Here is a 19,230-nt window from a genome sequence, read left to right as displayed (position 1 = left end):
AAGGGAAAGTTATAATGTAGATAATAAAACGCTGAGGGCCAAGGGCAATGCATTGGGGAACGTCCAAGATTGCAGGAAAAGGCAGGATGCATAAGAATTGGCAAGCGAAATCTGCCGACGGTTGGCTGTTTGATCTTGGATCCAGTTTAGAGCTTTTGGATACAAGTTCAAGCACGACAAAAAAGCCATACATAAATAATCGAATAACAAGCTTTTTCAGAGCCAAGAAAAAAAGCATCGAAGGGGTTATTGCAGTTAAGGTGCATGTCGTGAAGGACAAGAGCAAGTTGGATATTGCAGGAATGTTTTCTAAAAGCTTGCCAATATGGATGAAACAGCTTAATCTAGCAGGGCAAGAGTACAAAGTGTGTTTGGTGATTTTCAGCACATGGCAATGGCATAAATAAATCCATAGGTGCTGGGTAATTATGGGTAAGAAACATAGAGGGGCGAAGTTATGATGAGGCAGGAAGCGGCACAGTATGCACCAGATGTACATTCACTGGGCTTTCTGCCCTGTTCATGCTTCCTGCAAATTTCATAAAACTTGATACGAGTGCACTGTCGGGTGAACCGGTGGTAAGTTAGCATGCTGAAACTGTGCTAAGGGACGAGAACAACAGAGCAAGAATAGCTATGCGCAGTGGTGCTATTTTCCGTCCTCTTTGTTCCTGACATATCTTTACCAGCTCCACAGGGCTCATTTTGCAGTGTGCTGTTTAAAATGGTGTCAGGTAAAGCCAATCACTATTCTTCAACCAACAAACTGCTGTGCCATACAACACATGCTTCAAATCATCTTCATAATTTGCAAGATAAATGTCGTTATTTAGTCATATAGTCAAAATAACAAAAATTAATTGCTTCTGTCATCATCATGACTAAACATTAACCATAATTTCATATAGACAGTCATTCATCATTATTACAGGAATCTTTAATATGAACTCAAGCTATTGACAGTGTTTCTAAGGAAAAAAACTTTTTTCAATGCACCTACGCTTTGTTAACATGGAAACGTTGCTCATCAAAGTGTACAGAGTGAAAATGCGTACGGCCCATTGTCGCATGTGTTCTTGTCCCCTTAATGTGCAGAGGGGAAAGACTTAGAGCTTTGAACTTGAGCAGATAATAAAACGCTGCCTGAATCATATGTCTTTCTTGCACACTGGATATCTATCACAATGCTTGCCCCACTGTCTGCACAAAATTTTGCGCTAACCAGTCAACTGCCAGGCACACTGACTTCTAACCAGATCACGCACTTTATGGTTGCTAAAGCACTTCTATTTCTAGTGTAAAAATCACTCTCGGGGCTCGGTGACTCATATCCTGGCTTAGCTCCACATTGCACAAAATGAATGAAGCTGCTTAAAGATAAAAGAACAGAACCGCTTGCTTATATTAAAACCTCTCAGATGCCTGCCCGCAGCCAACAATGCCAGGTTAGCACTTTTTATACAAAGTACACTGCAGAAGAAAAGAAAGAAAAATGGAATGCTCCTGTTTCAGGCATATGCAGCGGGCAAAAAATGAAGTAGGCGCCGGTGCAAAGCGGGGAATCTGCTAATTCAAGCAGCAACAGCCTTTTCATTCATTCGGAGGAGTAAAGGAATGGGTGCAAATTAAATGCGGTCTTTGCCTTGACAGGTCAACGGTTCTATTGATACTACAGGACTCTCAGAAACAGGGCAACGTCGGTATTTCAGAGCCAACGACCATGCAACAGTGCCTAGCAAATTAAAAAAAAACTGAAATAAGTGTTGTTATTGTAGCTTTGAATGTGTGCGGGAATGGTACGGTCGTGACCACGCAAATATGAATAGAGAAGTGGGCCAGGAAATCTAGCCGATCACAGAGGAAGGTGCATATATGCATCTATATGACAGAAAATAATTTTTGTTAGTGTAAAATGTAAGGAGGGTTAAGGAAAACTGGGAAGCGTTCTACACTGCCGACACACAGCTGATTGTGCTCACCATCCCTGTCACTCAGCAGTCAAGTAATCATGTCCGTAGTAAGCAGTTACAGGCAAATGAAGGTAGCAGATAGACGTGCACGTGTGCATTCATGACATCTCCTTCTCAAGGCTTCGAAAATGTGTTGTTAAACAATTAAACAAACTGGTGCGGCTGTCCCAGGAAGTGCTGCTGAACAACCGCTTAACACCAGCAAACCCGAGTTCACGAGCTGCTCTGCAACAATAGCATTGTGCACACACCATTCACTTTCGTATGCTGATCTCCCAAACTAAAGAGACCGTGAGCAAAATCAACAACAAACTATGTCACGGCCCATGAAGCGCTTCAAGATCGCCGCATTTTTTCGATTACAAAGGAGACCAAGATTTCACTTCAACTTCATATTGTCAAGCATTTGTCAAAGCAAAAGAGAAAAAAAGCAATGAGAAATATTTTCTTAATGTATATATTTTTTTCTCATCTATACTCGTTATGCTCAAATTGCTCTGTGGGCAGTTTTGATCCCATAAACTGCCATTTTTTTTTGCATAACCTAGAGTGAAATGCTCATTGAAAAGCAGACTCATGAGTTAACACATATTAGAGATTCTACACTGTGAACTAGCCGTTATTTAAATGCGGCAATGATTCTTGTTCAGAGTCGTGTAATACCATGTTGTCACAATCTAAACTGAAATGGCTAGAGGAAGTGTTCAGTCACCCAGTCATCACGCAAATATTTATTGCAGAAAAATTTCCGCACAGCCGGCAGGAAATAAAAAGAAATGACGCTCCCGAAGATACCTCTGCACTGCACGCCGATGCCTTCACACAAGTTACACGTGCCATTGGCCACTCGTAACCAGAACACCCATCATCAGAAAACGTACTGAATGGAGCACCAAGAATCAGAAGGATGGCGGCGTTGCTTTTGTCGCTGCAGAAAGCAGTCCGACGGCCGTGCAGCCAATATCTTATCACGCTGCACACACGGCAGTACTCGAGCACAGTGCCCGCATGAATGCCTATCAAAATGGTAATGAATACGTCGCAGAAACAGCTGAACAGAGCCGAAAGCACAAAGCGAAGACTGGTTAACACAGATTGGTGCATTAATGCATGTTTAGCTTTGCAGTGTGAGAATGTAGGTAGATAGAGCTAGCTTTTGCAGTGGGCAGGTTAGCCCAAATGCTAATATTGTGTACATCTGCCCCGATATTGCTTGAAATAAATTACGAAGAAAGGTCTTGATGACCATGTTTTGCATAGGAGGGCATTGTATTAATTTGACGAGGTGACCGAGTGACTGCGCACCGTTTTTATTATGTAGTACACCTTAGTGGTTCTAAATGACACACTTGAGTGGGGAGCTTTGAAAAGATGTGCCATGTAGGAGCTCGAAGAGTTCGTCATTTATAGCATGACTTCTGTAGTGACCACTTCGAAGGACATAAATTTGCACAGGTTTGTGGGGTGCAAGACAATTGCAGCCTTTCAGTGGCACACCTAAGAGTGTTAGTGCGGCCAGTGCCGAAGGAACCACAAACTAGAACAGTTCAGATGGTGGTGTGATGGTTATAAGCCAGCAGTATCTGCATGAGATCAAGAGATTTAAAGATGCATTTTTAGTGCTGTGACACTGGACCTTCAAAATAGTCCGAGAGAATAAAACAAGCGGATCATGTCTGAACTCATCCCAGTATTTTAATGAAGCTAGATTTGTGGCATATGGCATTAATATACCCAACCTGATACTGCACAGGCGTGACGTAATTGTGGCTACGATTCTTTGAAGTATTTCGTTCATCTGGTGGTACGATGTTTTCACAACCTGAACCGAAAACTATTACTCTGGCTCAGCTCACCATCATTCACAGGGAGCTGTGTGCAGTCGCCATTTCATCACACAGATATTCATTGCAGACACGGGTCCGCATAGCTGGCACAGATACACAGGCATACAAAATGACGATGCCCTCGAACTGACATTTGCACTGCGCACCGATTTTTTCACGCAGGCTACATAATGCCGCTGGCACACTATCGCAAGCCGAGCACCCATGATCATAAAACGTATTACTGTTTGGTACACCAAGACGCACAAGACTGGCGATGCTGCTGATGTTACAGCATAAAACAGTGCGATGGTCGTGCAGCCAAAATCGTGTCAAGTCGCACACACAGTAGTTTTCTATGTAGCAGAAACAACGCCGTGTGCTCGCCTCGGTCGCGATCACTGCAGCCATCGCAACGGACGTGACCATCTGCACAGCACCAAGTTCATTTCACCATTCGGAAAACGGCGTGCGTTGCGAGTTTTTCGCAGCTGAACATGTCGCTGACTTGAAAAGAAAGCACTCACACCTTCCATATTCACTTTCACTACGCGGTCGCTTGTCGGTATGCTGTGAAACGTGTGCACGCACCGGAAAATAACTCACAGCAGGAATTACAAACGCTTGCAACAACCACAAACATCTCCATAAAAACACTCGTGACACCGCCACTGCACAGGTTTTGCGTCGGTTTGAAGAGGCGCTTTGTTAACTCTGTCAAGTTGATGATTACAAAATTCAACTATGGAAACTGTCGCTCGCCACTGCTGCACGCGGCAAAGTTCGCAGTCACTCTGAGCACTCGTAATATCAACATGTGGCCAATATAATATGCTTCGCGACATCGCTGCCACTGCCCAGGCCTTGCTTCCCGGTTCAATCGACGGACGGCCATCTTGCGCCGGCACGGCAGAAGCGGAGCGCAGGGGCTCGAGACGTCACTGACGTCACGGAAAAAGCAGCCAATAGCTGCAATCCGGTCGCCGGCCGGACCCGCTAGTCCGCTCGAAAGTTGAAGTTGCCCAACTATCTATCTGTTCGCCGGACGAGGCGGATCCGCTCGCCCGCTCGCTGGCGGAAGCCACTTAAAAACGATCGTACGACGGCCCTTACGACGCTTCTAGAGACTTTAAGCACGTTCCTCTTAAGTTTCTTCGGCTCGCCGCCTTCTAGCTGTTTCATTCCGACGGCGAAGGCTGGCTTCCTTCAGCTTAGCCAGCTCCTCGCTCTCCATATCTCGGAAGCCGACCGCGGCTCCACTAGACCGTATATACAGGGTGTCCAGGCTAACAATAGCCAAGGGGTAAAAAATAAGATATTTGAGGTAGGCCAGGAAAACCTCTTAAATACAGCTACCAGCCGGCATGTGCATCTGGGCAGTTTTTTATATTGCTATTAATTAGGTTGGGTTTTGGGTTTTGTTGGATTTAATGGCACATAAGCAACTAATGCTATCAGGCGCGAAGCTTAATTAAGTAGTAATTGAGATAATTTTCTAAATACGTAAATTTTGACTTTAGACAGCAGATCTGAATAGCAAAGTTTGAGAGCGCCTTGAAAACCACCATTCCATTTATTTGCGATAACGAAAGCAACACTTGTATCTTTTTTCCAAGCTCTAAAGAAAGCCCACGAAATACAAAAAAAAAACGTGAATAGCGCATTCGCGCGCCACGATTGTGCTGCTCTCAATCCTAGCTTGGGCGAACGAAATCAGCTGCTGGCATGGCGTGACGACCACGTTGCTTCGGCAGGCCGATATGTCGACGGTGGTTGCACCGCCACGCTTGCAGACTGGCTCGCGCGGGCGTCGTAACCACCGTCGACATATCGGCCTGCCGAAGCAACGTGGTCGTCGCGCCATGCCAGCAGCGTATTTCGTTCGCTCAAGCCAGTATTCAGAGCAGCACAATCGTGGCGCGCGGATGCGCTGGTCACGTGATTTTTTTGTATTTCGCGGGCTTTCTTTCGAGCACGGAAAAAAGATACACGTGAGGCTTTCGTTATCTCAAATAAACGGAATGCGGGTTTTTGTAAGTGCTCTCCAACTTTGCTATTCACATTGGCTGTCTGAAGTCGATATTTACGCATTTACGAAAATCATCTTCATTGCTAAATAATTAATTGCAAAAGAAAAAATTGCCTATGATGCGTAAGCCGGTTGGTAAGTGTAAGCGGTTTCCCTAACCTAGCTCAAATATCTTCTTTTTTAAGCCTTGGCTAAAGTTAGCCTGGACACCCTGCATATAAACCTATCATTCTACGGCGCATGCGGACAGCTGCTCCTACTCGGTTCACCGCGCGCGAAGCGAGCGGCTCTGCTATGACGTCATGCGCATGCGCAAAGCTGGTGAGGTGAGTGGCGCGGCGCTCAGCAGCGACGTCTGGCGGTTGCTAGGCAACAGTGCACGGTCAAGTGCGACCACGCGCAGTGCGACCACAGCGGAAAGTGCGATTGAACGAACAGGCGAAGCGGCTAGCGTATTGTAGCTGTCGTTACAAAATAAATACAACAGCACGGGCCGTGCGTGGTGTGGTATTCATTTCTTTACTTCCTGTCCTCGTCCTTTTGCGCAGTGTCTGACCTTCCTCAATCGTTTCGAGCACCTGGCCTTGTTTGATTCCCCTCCATAGAGGGCAGGATTGATTTCTTATAAAAATGGTATATAGATTTCTCATTGCCTTGTTATAGACTCTCTGCCTTTTTATGGCTGACTTCGTTCCTGTATACTTGTTCTATAGAATCTTTATGTACAAAAGTCAATTAGAATTGTATGGCCTTTAGACTGTCTATAGGATTTCTGTTGTCTGTAGAGTAAGGATTGGACTCAAGGAAGTTTACATACTTTATAAACAAAACCTATAGACAGTCCATAGACTGTGTAAAGAAATTTCTGTTAGAGAACCCGGGTCCTCATGCTGAAAAGCCGCGTGCCCTGGCCAATGAGCTGTCACGGCGAAGGGATTTGTTTTTCGTCTTTTGCAAATAAACTAAGAAGAATAGCTTTTGGGGTGACTTCCGCTTTTTTGTTTGAAAGTGATGTGGAATAGTCGTAGGGCTTGTTGCGAGTTCCTCCTTTTTTCTGCAGTACATAGTGGATTCCGTAAAGAAATCTATTCTATGGACGGTTTTTAGCACAAAGCACATATTATGTGAATCTACACACTCTGCCTTGTAACTTTCAGTTTCACTTACACTCAGCACGTGAAAAAGGCTTCACATGTCAGTTCGCCCAACAAATCGTAATCGGCATGTCGATGTCTGGAAAGATCGTTAAGAATAAAATCTGGAAACAAAATCTCCCAGAGGTTTTCCAGCTTCGGAGCTGCGTTAGTAATTATAGCGCTTCTTATAGGACAGAAATGCCTAGAGATGACACAAATGTTTAGTAGCGCTACGCATTCGAATTTTTTCTTCTTTCTTTGCAATGCACTTTTGGACGCCTGATCTTTAGCCGTAAAGAAACACTTTTACAGCAATTATATTAGAACATCGCTTTGACAGGAAGCATGTCCGATAACTGCTGTTACTTTTGTAGCTGGAGCTACACTGGGCTACCAGTCGAGCACTTCGCGCTACATGGGAGAGGAAAGTTGTGCGCATGCACCCTTACCATGGCAACCGAAAAGGAGAAAAGTGCGGCGTGCGCTTCGCCGCGGCCGGGAGCCCGCTCCACCGTCAAAGATAAGCGTGACGTCACGCGGATGAGCAGTTGTAAGCATACGCCGATACCATGCTAACCAGAGAGACCTCACAGCTGCGCCGCGTTCTTCGTCGCCGCCTCGCCGCACTCCGCTCTATCACCCGAACACCGCGTCGCATGTGCAGCATTGCGTATAAAAGGCGAAGATGTAGTGGGCGTCTATATCAACGTTTAACATGGATGCGGATAAGGGGAGTCCAGCCGCTGCTAAACGGCGGTATAGACAAGAGAAGATTAACTCCTGAGGTTGTTGCCTGGCAGTTGGCTTGAACGAAATAAGAACGCTGGAGTCTGCGTGTACGTGAAACAAGGTATCACCGCTGTCAGGCATCTCCCTTCGATCACGGTGTATAATGGTGAAGCTGACTGTGTTCGGCTTCTGTAAAGCGGCATTATCCAAGGAGTCTACGTGGCACCGGGAACATCTGTCAAGCAGACAGATGTCAAGCAGACAGAACAACCACATCAAGCAGACGATTGATGTGGTTGCCAAGTGTATACAAGCCTACGGCACGGTTTCAGAGTTGTGTGTGACTTTGGGTGATTTTAACAGGAAACAGGACTCTCTTAGTCAGTGTATGAAAGAAAAGTTTGACTTTAGCTTCAGGCCCGTCACGTCCAGACTACACGATGGAGAACTAATAAAGAGCTTGCATACTAAAGAGGCTCTACCCAATCGAAATACTGCATCGAAAAAATTCAGACCCATGCATGCTACTTCACAGATCATAGGGCAATCTTCATCCCTGTCAAACAAAATGAATAAAACATGTGTATACTCAACGTCTCTCATTGCTAAACATGCAGTGACCACAACAAGCTCAGTCAGGGAAACGTACATCTCACTACGTATATACTGGCATAATCGAGCTAAGCCACTGCCAATTTTATTCCTGAAAACGCCATCTATAGAGAAAATCATAACATTTTAGCCTAGCAATTAGTATGGACGCTCGCATTAACCTCTTTAGAAGTTTAAATAAAAACCACAAAATAAGACTGCATTCTGTTCATATTTTCTGCGCGAGGTATAATCAAGGTATAATCACAAACACAAGGTATAATCATAAACACAAGGTAACTTCACAAGGTATAATCACAACGTGAACAAGTGAGGGGAAGGCCTCAGGATTCTTGCCAACGTTGCTACAAGATTACTTTCAGTCTTCGCTGCTAGCTTATCACAAAAGTGAAACCGCAACTAAAAAAGGAAAACTCTGCAACAACAACAGCATGCATAAAGTTCTAAGGGATTGTGAGTAACGCAAATATCCATCGATATATCATGCAGCCAGATGGAAGTAGTGAGTAGCGAAGGTATCAGGCGGAAACGTGACAAACACATTTCTCTCACTTTTTTCCTCTTTAAAACGGAGTTCATTGTGCCTGCAAGCGGTGAAGACTAAAATTTATTCGCATAGGACGAATTATATGCGTGACCGCTGTCTGTAAGCAGTCTTAAGTCCCTTTTCATCATTATCGATAAGTGTAGAACGCCACTGAATAGGTAGTGCAACAGACATTTTTCTTTTCCTGAAAACGCAGACATTTTAATCTCAGTTTTAGTTCCTATATTTTTTGGCGGTTCTTTGGCTACAACACATATTTCTTTAACTTATTCTGCATTCAAGCCTGTGGCCGTATGTCGCCTAATTAGGAGAGCCTGTATGCCTTCAGGGTACCACTGTGTTTTTGAGCCAGCGTCCAACTTTATGACTAACTTCCTCATTGTTGCCGTATGCTTCCCTTCGAGTTCAACCCTCAGTAGGCCAAAGAGATGGAAGTCAGAAAATGCGCCCACGAGCACTGGTCCTTCAGTCACTCCTCCTAAACATACGTTTTTCACCACCGCCACCTGTCATGTATTATGAAGAGTCCGCAGAATATTTGCGATCTCCCAACTACGCAGTGATAGAGCAAGAGTAGTTCGTTCATATTTGTGTGGCGACGAGCACCAATGAATCATTTCTTCAATTTCTGAAGTGTCTTAAAGTGTATACTTCAAAGTTTATCGTCTCACCATGAGGGAGTACAACCATCGAGAAAACCCATTCAGAGTCCCAGCGGACCGTAGGCATGACTTTACCGCTGGAAGGTGCTGTTTGAAACTACTTGTTTACAGGAGACGTCGTACAGCGTTCCTCCGTGGATTGCTGTTTTCTCTCAGGCTAGAAGCGATGAACCCATATTTCGCTGCCTGTGATAACATTTAAAAGAAATTTGTCTCAATCAGCGCCATAACGAGCAACCAATTGGACATAGATGTTCCTTATTTATTCTTAATGGTCCACAGTTAGGCTACGAGAAACTCAGCCGCTACAAACCCCTGATTAGCCGCACTTACGTTTTACAGCAGGCAGTTTGATAGGGATTAGCCTATCCGTAAGAATAAGCGTGTCCTCACGCTGCAAATTTGCACGTGCGCCAGAGCTGTGGACCATTGGCCGGCACGCACGAGATCAAGCAGATTTTCTTTTCCTTGTTCAGCTGATGACAGATGCTTCACCCCAAACATCAGTGTTTTTATTCACTGCCAGGCGTCCGTAGAGATCTTGTAAGCTCCTGTCAGTATTTCCGATTGTCTCATGTTCCGCCGAAAGGATTTAAACCACAGCTCACTGTCTCGAAAGCAGCTCATTTACAGACACCATGTAGAAAACTGGTTACAGCACTGAATCTATTGAAAAAAAGGAAAAGTTTTGAAAGCAAAATGTTTTACTTGCCTTACTTGCGTATTTCTATATCGCATGAAGAAAATCGCGTACGCGTTACAGTCTAAATTGTTGCACTTTGCTTTTGACCCTGTAGAGAGGTTGCACGTTACAATCGAGGGTGCATTAGAAGTGAGTTAACAGGTAGAAAAAAATATGTAGCAATAACTTAAAGAAGACGAAAGCTGGTCATTTTAGGAACGCTTGGGTTTTCTGAGACGGCTGACTGTCTCTGTAGACCAACAGTAAGCCTGAGACCATTCCTTTAATGCATAGAAAAACATCTTCCTGTCGCAATTTTTTTGCCGTGGTATTCATTGATGTCTCTACCATCACTAGAGTTTCACTCACATAGCCTTAAAGTAATAGAGCCCTATCGCGCAATAGCTTATGCGGTAATTTCAGTTAAAATAAAGTCTGTAAAACTAAAGAAAGCAAATAGAAAGTTAAAATTTCACGTTCTCGCACCAATTTCATGAAAATGACTGTCAACGCTAGACATCTGTTGACTTCTTCAGCCTTTGACAAATATCAAAGGTTAGTTATTAATGGCAGTCCTCGAAGAAATTTGTAATCGGTAACGTTCAGCGTTCTTCCTAAAATCGCAGCTTTAGTTTCCTTCCATCAAATGCTTCCTTGAACAATTGTTCCACTCACTTAATCTCCGCCTAATATATTAAGGCCAGTGTAGAATAAATGCATTAAGGTCAGGAAAACTAGTCTGCCGCAGTTCCCGAGGCAAGAACTGCGTACTCAACTACAAGTTTAATGCTTCGTTTTTTCCTTACGAATGCGCTCAACGTTTCTGTGGAGGGATTCACCGCTTTGGCCGTTGTCGATACTGGCGCTGCTTTCTGTGATAAATTAGAAACTCAGCGGCGAAATTCGAAAGTGATGACGCCGCTATATGGTTTTTCGCTTCATACAACTAATCCGAAGTGAATCTCGATTTTGGCCGCCAGAGCCATCATTATACTGTGTTCATATACTGTGGAATACGTTGTTCTCTCATCGTGCTCCCATGATATCATTCTAGGTTAGGAATTTCACTCCCAGACCCGCCGCGGTGGCTCAGTGGTTAGTGCGCTCGGCTACAGAGCCGGAGTTCACGGTTTCGAACCCGGCAGCGGCAGCCGAGTTTTCTGTTTAGTCTATAGTTCTCAACAACCTCACAATAGGATTGTGCGTGCTCGTCCAGGTTCCGACAGTCCGGCGGTTCCGCGGTTACCCGGAAGTAGACAGCTCGGGGTAACTTTTGTGCCGCTTGGTTACCGGGAACGGACATGTGCACTGGGGTTCATATTTAGCTGACTGCGGGTCAACTCTCTGCCGGCCAGAATCCTCGCCGCTTCTGGCGAGATTGACTTTATGAAATTCCGGCACGAGCACCACACGAGCACGGCGCAAGCCCGGACCACAATTTTGGGCTTGCCCTCCTCGGGATATTTTTCCTGTAAATTCCGTTAAAATAGTAAAATTTCAGGTTGTTTCATGCGGAAGTGCGTTGGAGATCTCCCGAAATCGCGCTTATCAAGCCTTGGAACTGTTCATAAACGTTCCGTAAGTGTACCTTCGCAAGTTAATAAAAACGATTTCTGTCCCGGAACATTATTCATTATTCATAGTACCAAAAAATACCAGATTATTAAACAAAAGTCTTCAAGTAGACACTAAGAGCATTTCCAAAACAGAGATCTCATTGTTTATGTTTCAGCAACAGTACTAATTTTCACTTCAGCGGGTATCGCATTCGGTGTAACGTCATAATACACTTAGCCACCTGACAAGCCCGGGCATCACTGCGTGGAGATTCATTTAACGGGCCAAGCACTTCAAACCTGTTCTGTGGCGAAGTTGGGGCGTGCATCGTTGCTTGCATGGCAATGGGCCGGGCACGAGGGGCTACACACTCTTAACCTTCGCGAGAAGCGGTGCAAATTCGTTGTGGTCATCGGCTTGCTTTCAGTGCTGGGGATTTCGAGGACCACCCGAAGTCGCCGAATTGACTCATCCACGCAGAGCAGCACCATAAGAAGCAGTGCAAACGCGCAGAACAGCACGGAGAGGCAGAGGACGCGCAGGTCCGAAATCACTCTGGCTATCAGCCATGGAGACAGGGCGGCCATGGCCACGACCAGGTGCGCGGCGCCGCTGCACCCCTCGAACATGGCCAGCGCCATGAGACGAGGTCTATCGGGATGAGCGAGCCCTTGACGAGCATGCCCGCAGTGACGGAGCTCATAAAGGACGATGTGAACACGGCCGCAATGGCCGCCAAAATCGGCACGACGACGCTGATGACAATGACGGGCCTGCGTTGCCCGCGATGTCATGACGTTAGACACAAAAGAAAATAACTGATATCCCAAAGCTAAATCAAAATTTTTTAGGAAGGATATATTTGAACGTATTACAGCGCAACCAAACACAAGCTGCAGTGAACATGAGGACCACTGTAAAAAGCATAGTAAAAAAACATTGCTGAAGATTTACTTCCGATGGGCTTTCCCCACTTAAATGCGGTTGAGATGTGTCGCCGCCCACACACCTACTGTAGACGCAAGAAATTCTCAACATATTTTTGAGAGCTGCTTCGATGACTCTTACCAGCGCGATCGGTCGGCCTTCTGTCCTACGATCGGCATCGCCACCAGGCCTCCGAGGTTATTGTACATGACAGCGACGAATAAAAGCCAGCGGCGCTCACACAGTGTTCCACTCGCTGGTTAGCGTCTTCATCCCTGGTGAGAGGTAGTTGTCCCAGCTGCTGCACGGCAGATCTTGCCGCGGGGTCATAACTACCGTAGCAGCAGATCCTGAAAGGCCGGAGGCGCGGCCGTTGCTCTCTGTTGACATCACGAAACCTACGCTGTAGATGCTGCACTTCCTGTTGCGGCCGTCATTGCGCAGCCGGATGAATTTCCTCTTCACTCTGCCTCGCTAACGTTCACTGCTTCCTCGTACTTCCGGCTCCAGTGACGCATGGCCGGTGGTGGTGGTGGTGAAAACTTTTAATTGCTGCAATAGAGTTTGGGAGCCACCGAGTGGCCCCGCTACATGGTCGGCGTCCCTAGTCCGGGACATCGCATGACAATGCTCTGTCTCTCGCCCGTTTCACCAGAGCCATTTGGTACTCAAGCGAGGAGCAGTTGAGGAGGGCAGCCTCCCATGCCTCTCTGGAAGGGGTATGGGAAGGGGGAGGTGAGGATTTTGAGTACATGCCCACACCATGTGGAAGATATCACAGGTCTCCCCACAGTGCGGGCATCGCCCATCCGTGTTAGGATCGTAATGCTTTAAGATTGCAGGACAGAGCAGAGTACCTGTCTGCAGGCGCCTTAAAGTTCGCTCCTCCGTCTTACTCAGCCCCTTGGCAGGGGCCGGGAAAAGGCGGTGGTTGTCGCTATAATGCGTTATTATTTCCCTGAATCGCAGCAGCGGCTGGTTAGTCTCCGAGCCAGAAGAGCTGGGATGAGGAGCCCGGTAAATAAGCGCTCGGGCAGCCGCGTCAGCGGCCTCATTACCTCGTACGCCCTGATGGCCAGGAGCCCAAATGATTCTTTTCGGTGTTGGATCAGTGGCAGTCCGTCTTAGAATGCAAGCAGCTAAGGGGGAGATCTCCCCAGCCAAGCAATGATCACATGCTTTTCAGGAGTCTGTAATGATGATTCTCGAATTGGCGGGGGCGGCAGCAAGCGCTATCGCTACTTCCTCGGCTCGCATTGAATTCGGGGCTCGAAAAGAGAGTCCATCGACGTGCATTTCCTGGTGAACAACAGCGGCCGTGTAAAATCCCGTGGGCGACGGCCCTGCTACGTCTACATAATATACACCGGGTCGGGAGCCGTGTTGTCTCTCAAGAGCCCGAGCCCGCGCTTGTCGTCTGTTTTCGTGCATGTCGGTGTCCATGTTACGGGGGAGCGGGGAGACCCAGAGCATATGGCGCCACAGAACCGGGATACGCTCCGTCTCCTCTGGAGTGCAGTCGTGTTGGATGTGTAAGCGGTTTAGCAGGCGGCGCCCAGGGGCCGTCTGCATGAGCCGCGTGTATTGGTTCACGAGGTGGGCCTCCCGCAGCTCCTGGTAGGAGTTTAGCACGCCCATTGCCTTTAGTTTAGCATTAGAGGTAACCACCGGGAGATCCAGGGCTCGCTTAGTTGCCTTGCGAATGATGGCGTCTATTCGCGCCTAGTTTTGCTTAGTAGTGCGGAGATATGGCACGGCGTAGAGGATCCGGCTAGTCACGAAGGCATAGACGAGCCGAAGCGCGTCCCTGCCCCGCAGACCGCCCCGCTTGTTGGAAACGCGGCGGATCATACGCCCTACCTGTTCGCCTACTCTCTTGAGTTTTACAATGGTGGAGTCCGGTCTTAGTCTGTGGTGAATGAAAAGGCCCAGAATACGGAGCTCCTCCACCTCTCTAATAGGACCTCCTGACAGAGAGATGTGAATTGCTGTCCTATCCTTTGGGTTCGCTCTGACATTCAGAAGCTCTGATTTCGCTGGAGCACATTGGAGCCCACAGTCCATAGCATACGCATCGACTATGGAAGCGGCCTGCTGAAGGCGGGCCTCCATGTCCCCAAGGCTCCCCTCAGTGGTCCAAATTGTAATGTCATCTGCATATAACGCGTGTTGAATGCCTTCCACCCGGGCCAGTTGGCTTGGGAGGCGCATCATAGCTATGTAGAACAGGAGCGGTGATAACACCGCTCCCTGAGGGGTACCCCGTGTTCCCATCATGTAAGGGCCGTATTCCTTGCCCTCAATCCGAAGGAAGGCCTGGCGATTAGTCAAGAAATCTCTTACATACGCGTAGGCCCTAGCCCCACAATCAGTAGAACTCAAGTTGGCCAGGATGCATCCGTGTTTAACATTGTCGAAAGCCCCTTTCAGGTCAAGGGCGAGGATGGCTTTGTCATTGTGTTGCATAGTTGTGGGTCATATTACATCCCTGTGCAGCTGGAGAAGGACATTCTGTGCAGACATGTGGGGGCGAAACCCGAACAGGGTGACTGCAAAGACGCCCTTACTCTCCAGGTATGGAGAGAGGCGATCCCGAACCATCGTCTCCATAAGCTTGCCCGCACATGAGGTCAGTCATATGGGTCTCAGGTTGTCCGTAATCACAGCCTTACCTGTTTTAGGGATAAACTTCACAAGTGACTTTTTCCTCTCGGGAGGGAGTGGACGCCCGTCCCAGATCTTGTTGATGTATTCTAATAAATGGAGGTAGGCTGGGTCCGGTAGGTTCGCCAACAGGTTCACTGTTATGTGATCCCGTCCCGAAGCCGTACCCCGGCGCATTTTTGCTAAGGCCGCCTTAAGGTCGTGCAACTCAAAAGGGGCATCAAGTGTTTCATTAGGCCTGCCAGAGTACATGTACTCAGGCCCAGGCGGGTCCTCCGTACGACAGAGATATCTGCCGCACAGAGTGTCCGCAAGTTGCGCCGTCGTACCTTGATACCCTTGCAGAGCCCGCCAGAGCTGCTTTTGCGTCTCCCCTCTCGTTTGGGAGGGGTCGATTAGACTGCGAAAGAGACGCCACGTCCCCTTCGAGCTCATCTGATGAGCTGCGGCGTCGTAGCGTGCTATCCAATTTGAATCTGAGAGTTCGGCAGCATACGCTGCAGCCTGCTCTGTGAGTTTGGCTATGCGGTCGCGTAATTTGCGATTAGTTTTCTGCTTTTTCCACCGTTTAGTTGAGCTCCGGCGCGCCTCCCACAAATGCAGGAGGTGGGTTTCCACTGCGGGGATCTCTTCGGTGGTTTGTAGTGTTGTGACGTGTTGTTTCTGAATGTTGTATATGTGGTTAGCCCACTCCGCGTAACCGCCGGAAAATAGTACGGGAGGGATAGTGTGATTTCGGAATTTGTGCCAATCGGTCAGCTTGGCCTGACCCCATTTTTTGCGCACTGCCTTCGCCATGAGTGTAATCCGGAGAAGGAGGTGATCGCTGCCTAGAGAATCTCCAAAGTTCTCCCAAGCAGCCGCTCTAGCATTTTGAACGAGAGAAAGGTCGGGACACGTGTCGCGGGTTACCGAATTCCCCACTCGGGTGGGATACGCCGGGTCCGTGAGCAACGTGAGGCGGAGGGTGGAGATGAGCTCGGCCAGCTTACGTCCTCTTTCCTGTTCGAAGTGGTAGCCCCAATGAAGGCTGGGAGCATTGTAGTCTCCAACGATCACTAGAGGCACTTTGGCTGCCATTTTTATCGCGCGAAGGAAGATTTCATTAAATTTATGCCCGGCTTATGCGGAGGGCAGTATATGTTGAGGATATGTATTGACGGGTCGCGGCGTCTGAGAGGCAGTACCCGGGCCATTGTATATTCTTGCTCGGTACTCAAGTCTAAGTCGACCTGAACCACGGTGTAAGCTTTATTCACCAAGATGCACGTAGAGGCGCCCCCCTGAAAGGTGCTGTAGCCTGATAATTTAGCGTCTATGCCGGGCTCCTGCAGGGCAATGAGTTCCGGCATGTCTCCTAGGGACTGCAGGTAGAGCTGGAGGTGTGACCGTTTTTTCCAAGCTCTGAAATTCCTGCAGTTCCATTGGATGATCTGGAATTTTTCAAGGTTTTTATCATTCCTATTAGATCTGCTAGCCATTTTGTTCTATTTATTTACGGGCGAGCGGACTAGCTCTGGCCGGGAGCCAGCGCAACCCTAGCGAGTGGCCGCACCGAGCCACCAGCTGCAGAGCCGGAACCATGTTCCTCCGCTGCCTGGCGGGAGGCTGTCTTACGTTTGAGGTGAGGAGATTCGCAGCTAGTGGCGTTCTTAATTTGGGTGCTGACCCAGGGCTGCACGGCTTTAAGGACCGAGTCAGTGACCTGGGCCATAAGGTCGGGAAGTGCTTGAGTTAAAGCTGCCTTGAACATGTCCTGGAAGGACTCGCGGACTGCTGACATGACTTGATTCGGGTGGGCCGCCACTTGCTCCTCCAGTTGCTTGGTTTGGCGCTGCAGTGCCTCTAGGCCGGCTACGCGACCAGCAGATCCAACTACCGTGTCCCCGCACTGCCGCGAGACGCTAGTGAGGCAAGATGTTACGGATTATCCGTCATCCTCGTCATCTGGCTCAGCTTCTTGCATTGGTTCGGATGACCCGGCCTGTTTGGCCTCTAATTCTTGAATTTTGGGCGCTAGAATTTGGTTCTGGCGCCTGAGCTCCTCTACCTGCTGCTGTAGGGCTGTTTCGGTAGGGGAGGAACGGGTAGGGGGCCCGGAAACTGCCCTACTATAACTGCTCACCTGTGGTTGGACGGGTGCCAAGGGCGGGAAGTCCCTGGCGTTGAAGACCGGGGGCACCGCCTGGGTCGCGGCCTTGACAGGTTTTGATGTGCCGGGTTTGGCCTTGGTCTCCTGATCGGCTGGCGCTTTCTTGGCCTTGGGCGGAGGAGCCTGCTTGGGCCCCGTCTTTGTCGTCGGTTTGGATCCGAATGGGGAGCTCGGTTTGATGGCTTTCCGGAACCGCCCGGCACAGCCAGGAGCTCCGGTAGGGTGGCCGCCTCCGCAGATGAGGCAGCTCGGAACACAGTCATGTTCTGCCGGGCCGTCAGGAGTGGCATCGGGAACCTGGACTCCGCAGCGTTTGCAGCGGCCCGGCTGCGGTCGCGGGCACGCATCGGCCCGATGGCCCACTGTGCCACAGCGGTGGCATGCTGGCACTGTTTTCTTGTACAAGCGAACAGGGAGCCGTTCGTAGCTGTACAACACCGTCCGTAATACCTTGGTCCCCGCGAACGTGATCACCGCAACCGGGGTGCGCACAGACACCACATTTTGTTCCGCACTGAGTTTTCGTTTAACGCTTTCAGACGTTTCGTCTGGCGAAACAGTCAAGACGCCTCGACAGAACGCACCGGAGAGTTTAGGGTGTCCCCGGAACGGTAGCTCGCGTTCCCCTACCGGCAGCACAATATCCCGGAGTAGCTTCTCCGCGGCGTCGACAGATTTCAGTGCACATACAAGGACGTTTTGGTCCCAAACGGGCCACACCTCAAGTCCAGCATTTGCGTCGTCCCCGAGGATGCTGCGGACTGCAGCGCCGGCTCGTCCAGGACCAAAAGTTGCCTTTAGGTCACCGTGTTTTCTTGGTTTCAGCACCACGACGATGTCATCTTTTTCAATGCGCGGCGTGTTCTGCGGCCGCCACGGGAGTTGCTTGGAGCTCTTCGAGGCTGCGTTCAGCGCACTCCCGCCCTGCGTATGCGCAGAGCTAGCCGGCACCTGTTGCTGGGTGGCACCAGCACCAGCGTCCAGCGATGCCGCCGCCGCGTTCTTCTTTCCGCGCCAGACGCGGACCATATCTTGGAGGTAATCGTCCTCGGTTGGTAGAGGATCCTCGCCTTGAGTCGTATCCTCGAATTGGTGGATATCCATTGTTAAGATCTTCCAGGACTGCGGGTCGTATCCGGTGACTTGATTTGGAGCCGGCAGAGCCGAGGGATCCCCTACCGGGGCCATCGCAGCCCCCGGCGCGTTAGGCTTAGCACTACCGCGGCGTTACGAAAGCTTCAAATGACCGAAAAGTGGTCAAAAATTGGCCCCACCTTAACAACCGTGGTGTAGACGGGTGCCGCTGAGGTTCCTGGAGACGATGATACCAGGCTTGCAGGGGGAAAAGTTGGTGTATCGCAATTGATTGCGATCTGCACGGAGCCGACGCGGTATGCGACCGCTCCCGTCACCGACCGTCCGTCCTTCTCCGCACGGCCCGCGCAAGCAGTGGCATCGCCAGGCAGTGGAACGTGAGCACGGCCAGAAAAAGCAAGGCACAAGCCAGCAGCCCTACCCTGAAGGCACTGGGCACGATGTTGGCTTCGGCTGTGGATGGTTCGTGGCCATTTGCGATGCTCGCAGCTCTACGGTGCACAGGGCGTGATTTCAGACTTCCGTTGCCAAAGGCTAGGGCGCTTGGCATGGTCAGCGCTTCAGGGTCGGGTGAAAGCGTCGACGAGGGATCGCCACCTAAGGAAGCGTTGGCCAGGCAACGGGGAGTCATGGACGCCTTGA

The 19,230-nt window shown here is 49.0% G+C and overlaps 2 pseudogenes; both read right to left on the bottom strand.

Annotated features, from left to right (window-relative positions):
- Positions 1-13,325: 13,325 nt before the first annotated feature.
- Positions 13,326-14,789, bottom strand: LOC144129746 (uncharacterized; annotated as a pseudogene).
- Positions 14,790-16,851: 2,062 nt separating this feature from the next.
- LOC144129745 (uncharacterized) lies at positions 16,852-18,681 on the bottom strand (annotated as a pseudogene).
- Between the last annotated feature and the right edge of the window lie 549 nt (positions 18,682-19,230).

This window comes from Amblyomma americanum, chromosome 4 (assembly GCF_052857255.1).
Source record: "Amblyomma americanum isolate KBUSLIRL-KWMA chromosome 4, ASM5285725v1, whole genome shotgun sequence".
Classification (NCBI taxonomy): domain Eukaryota; kingdom Metazoa; phylum Arthropoda; class Arachnida; order Ixodida; family Ixodidae; genus Amblyomma; species Amblyomma americanum.
The sequence above is the reverse complement of the archived record's forward strand: the minus strand, read 5'-3'. Positions and strand labels throughout refer to the sequence as shown.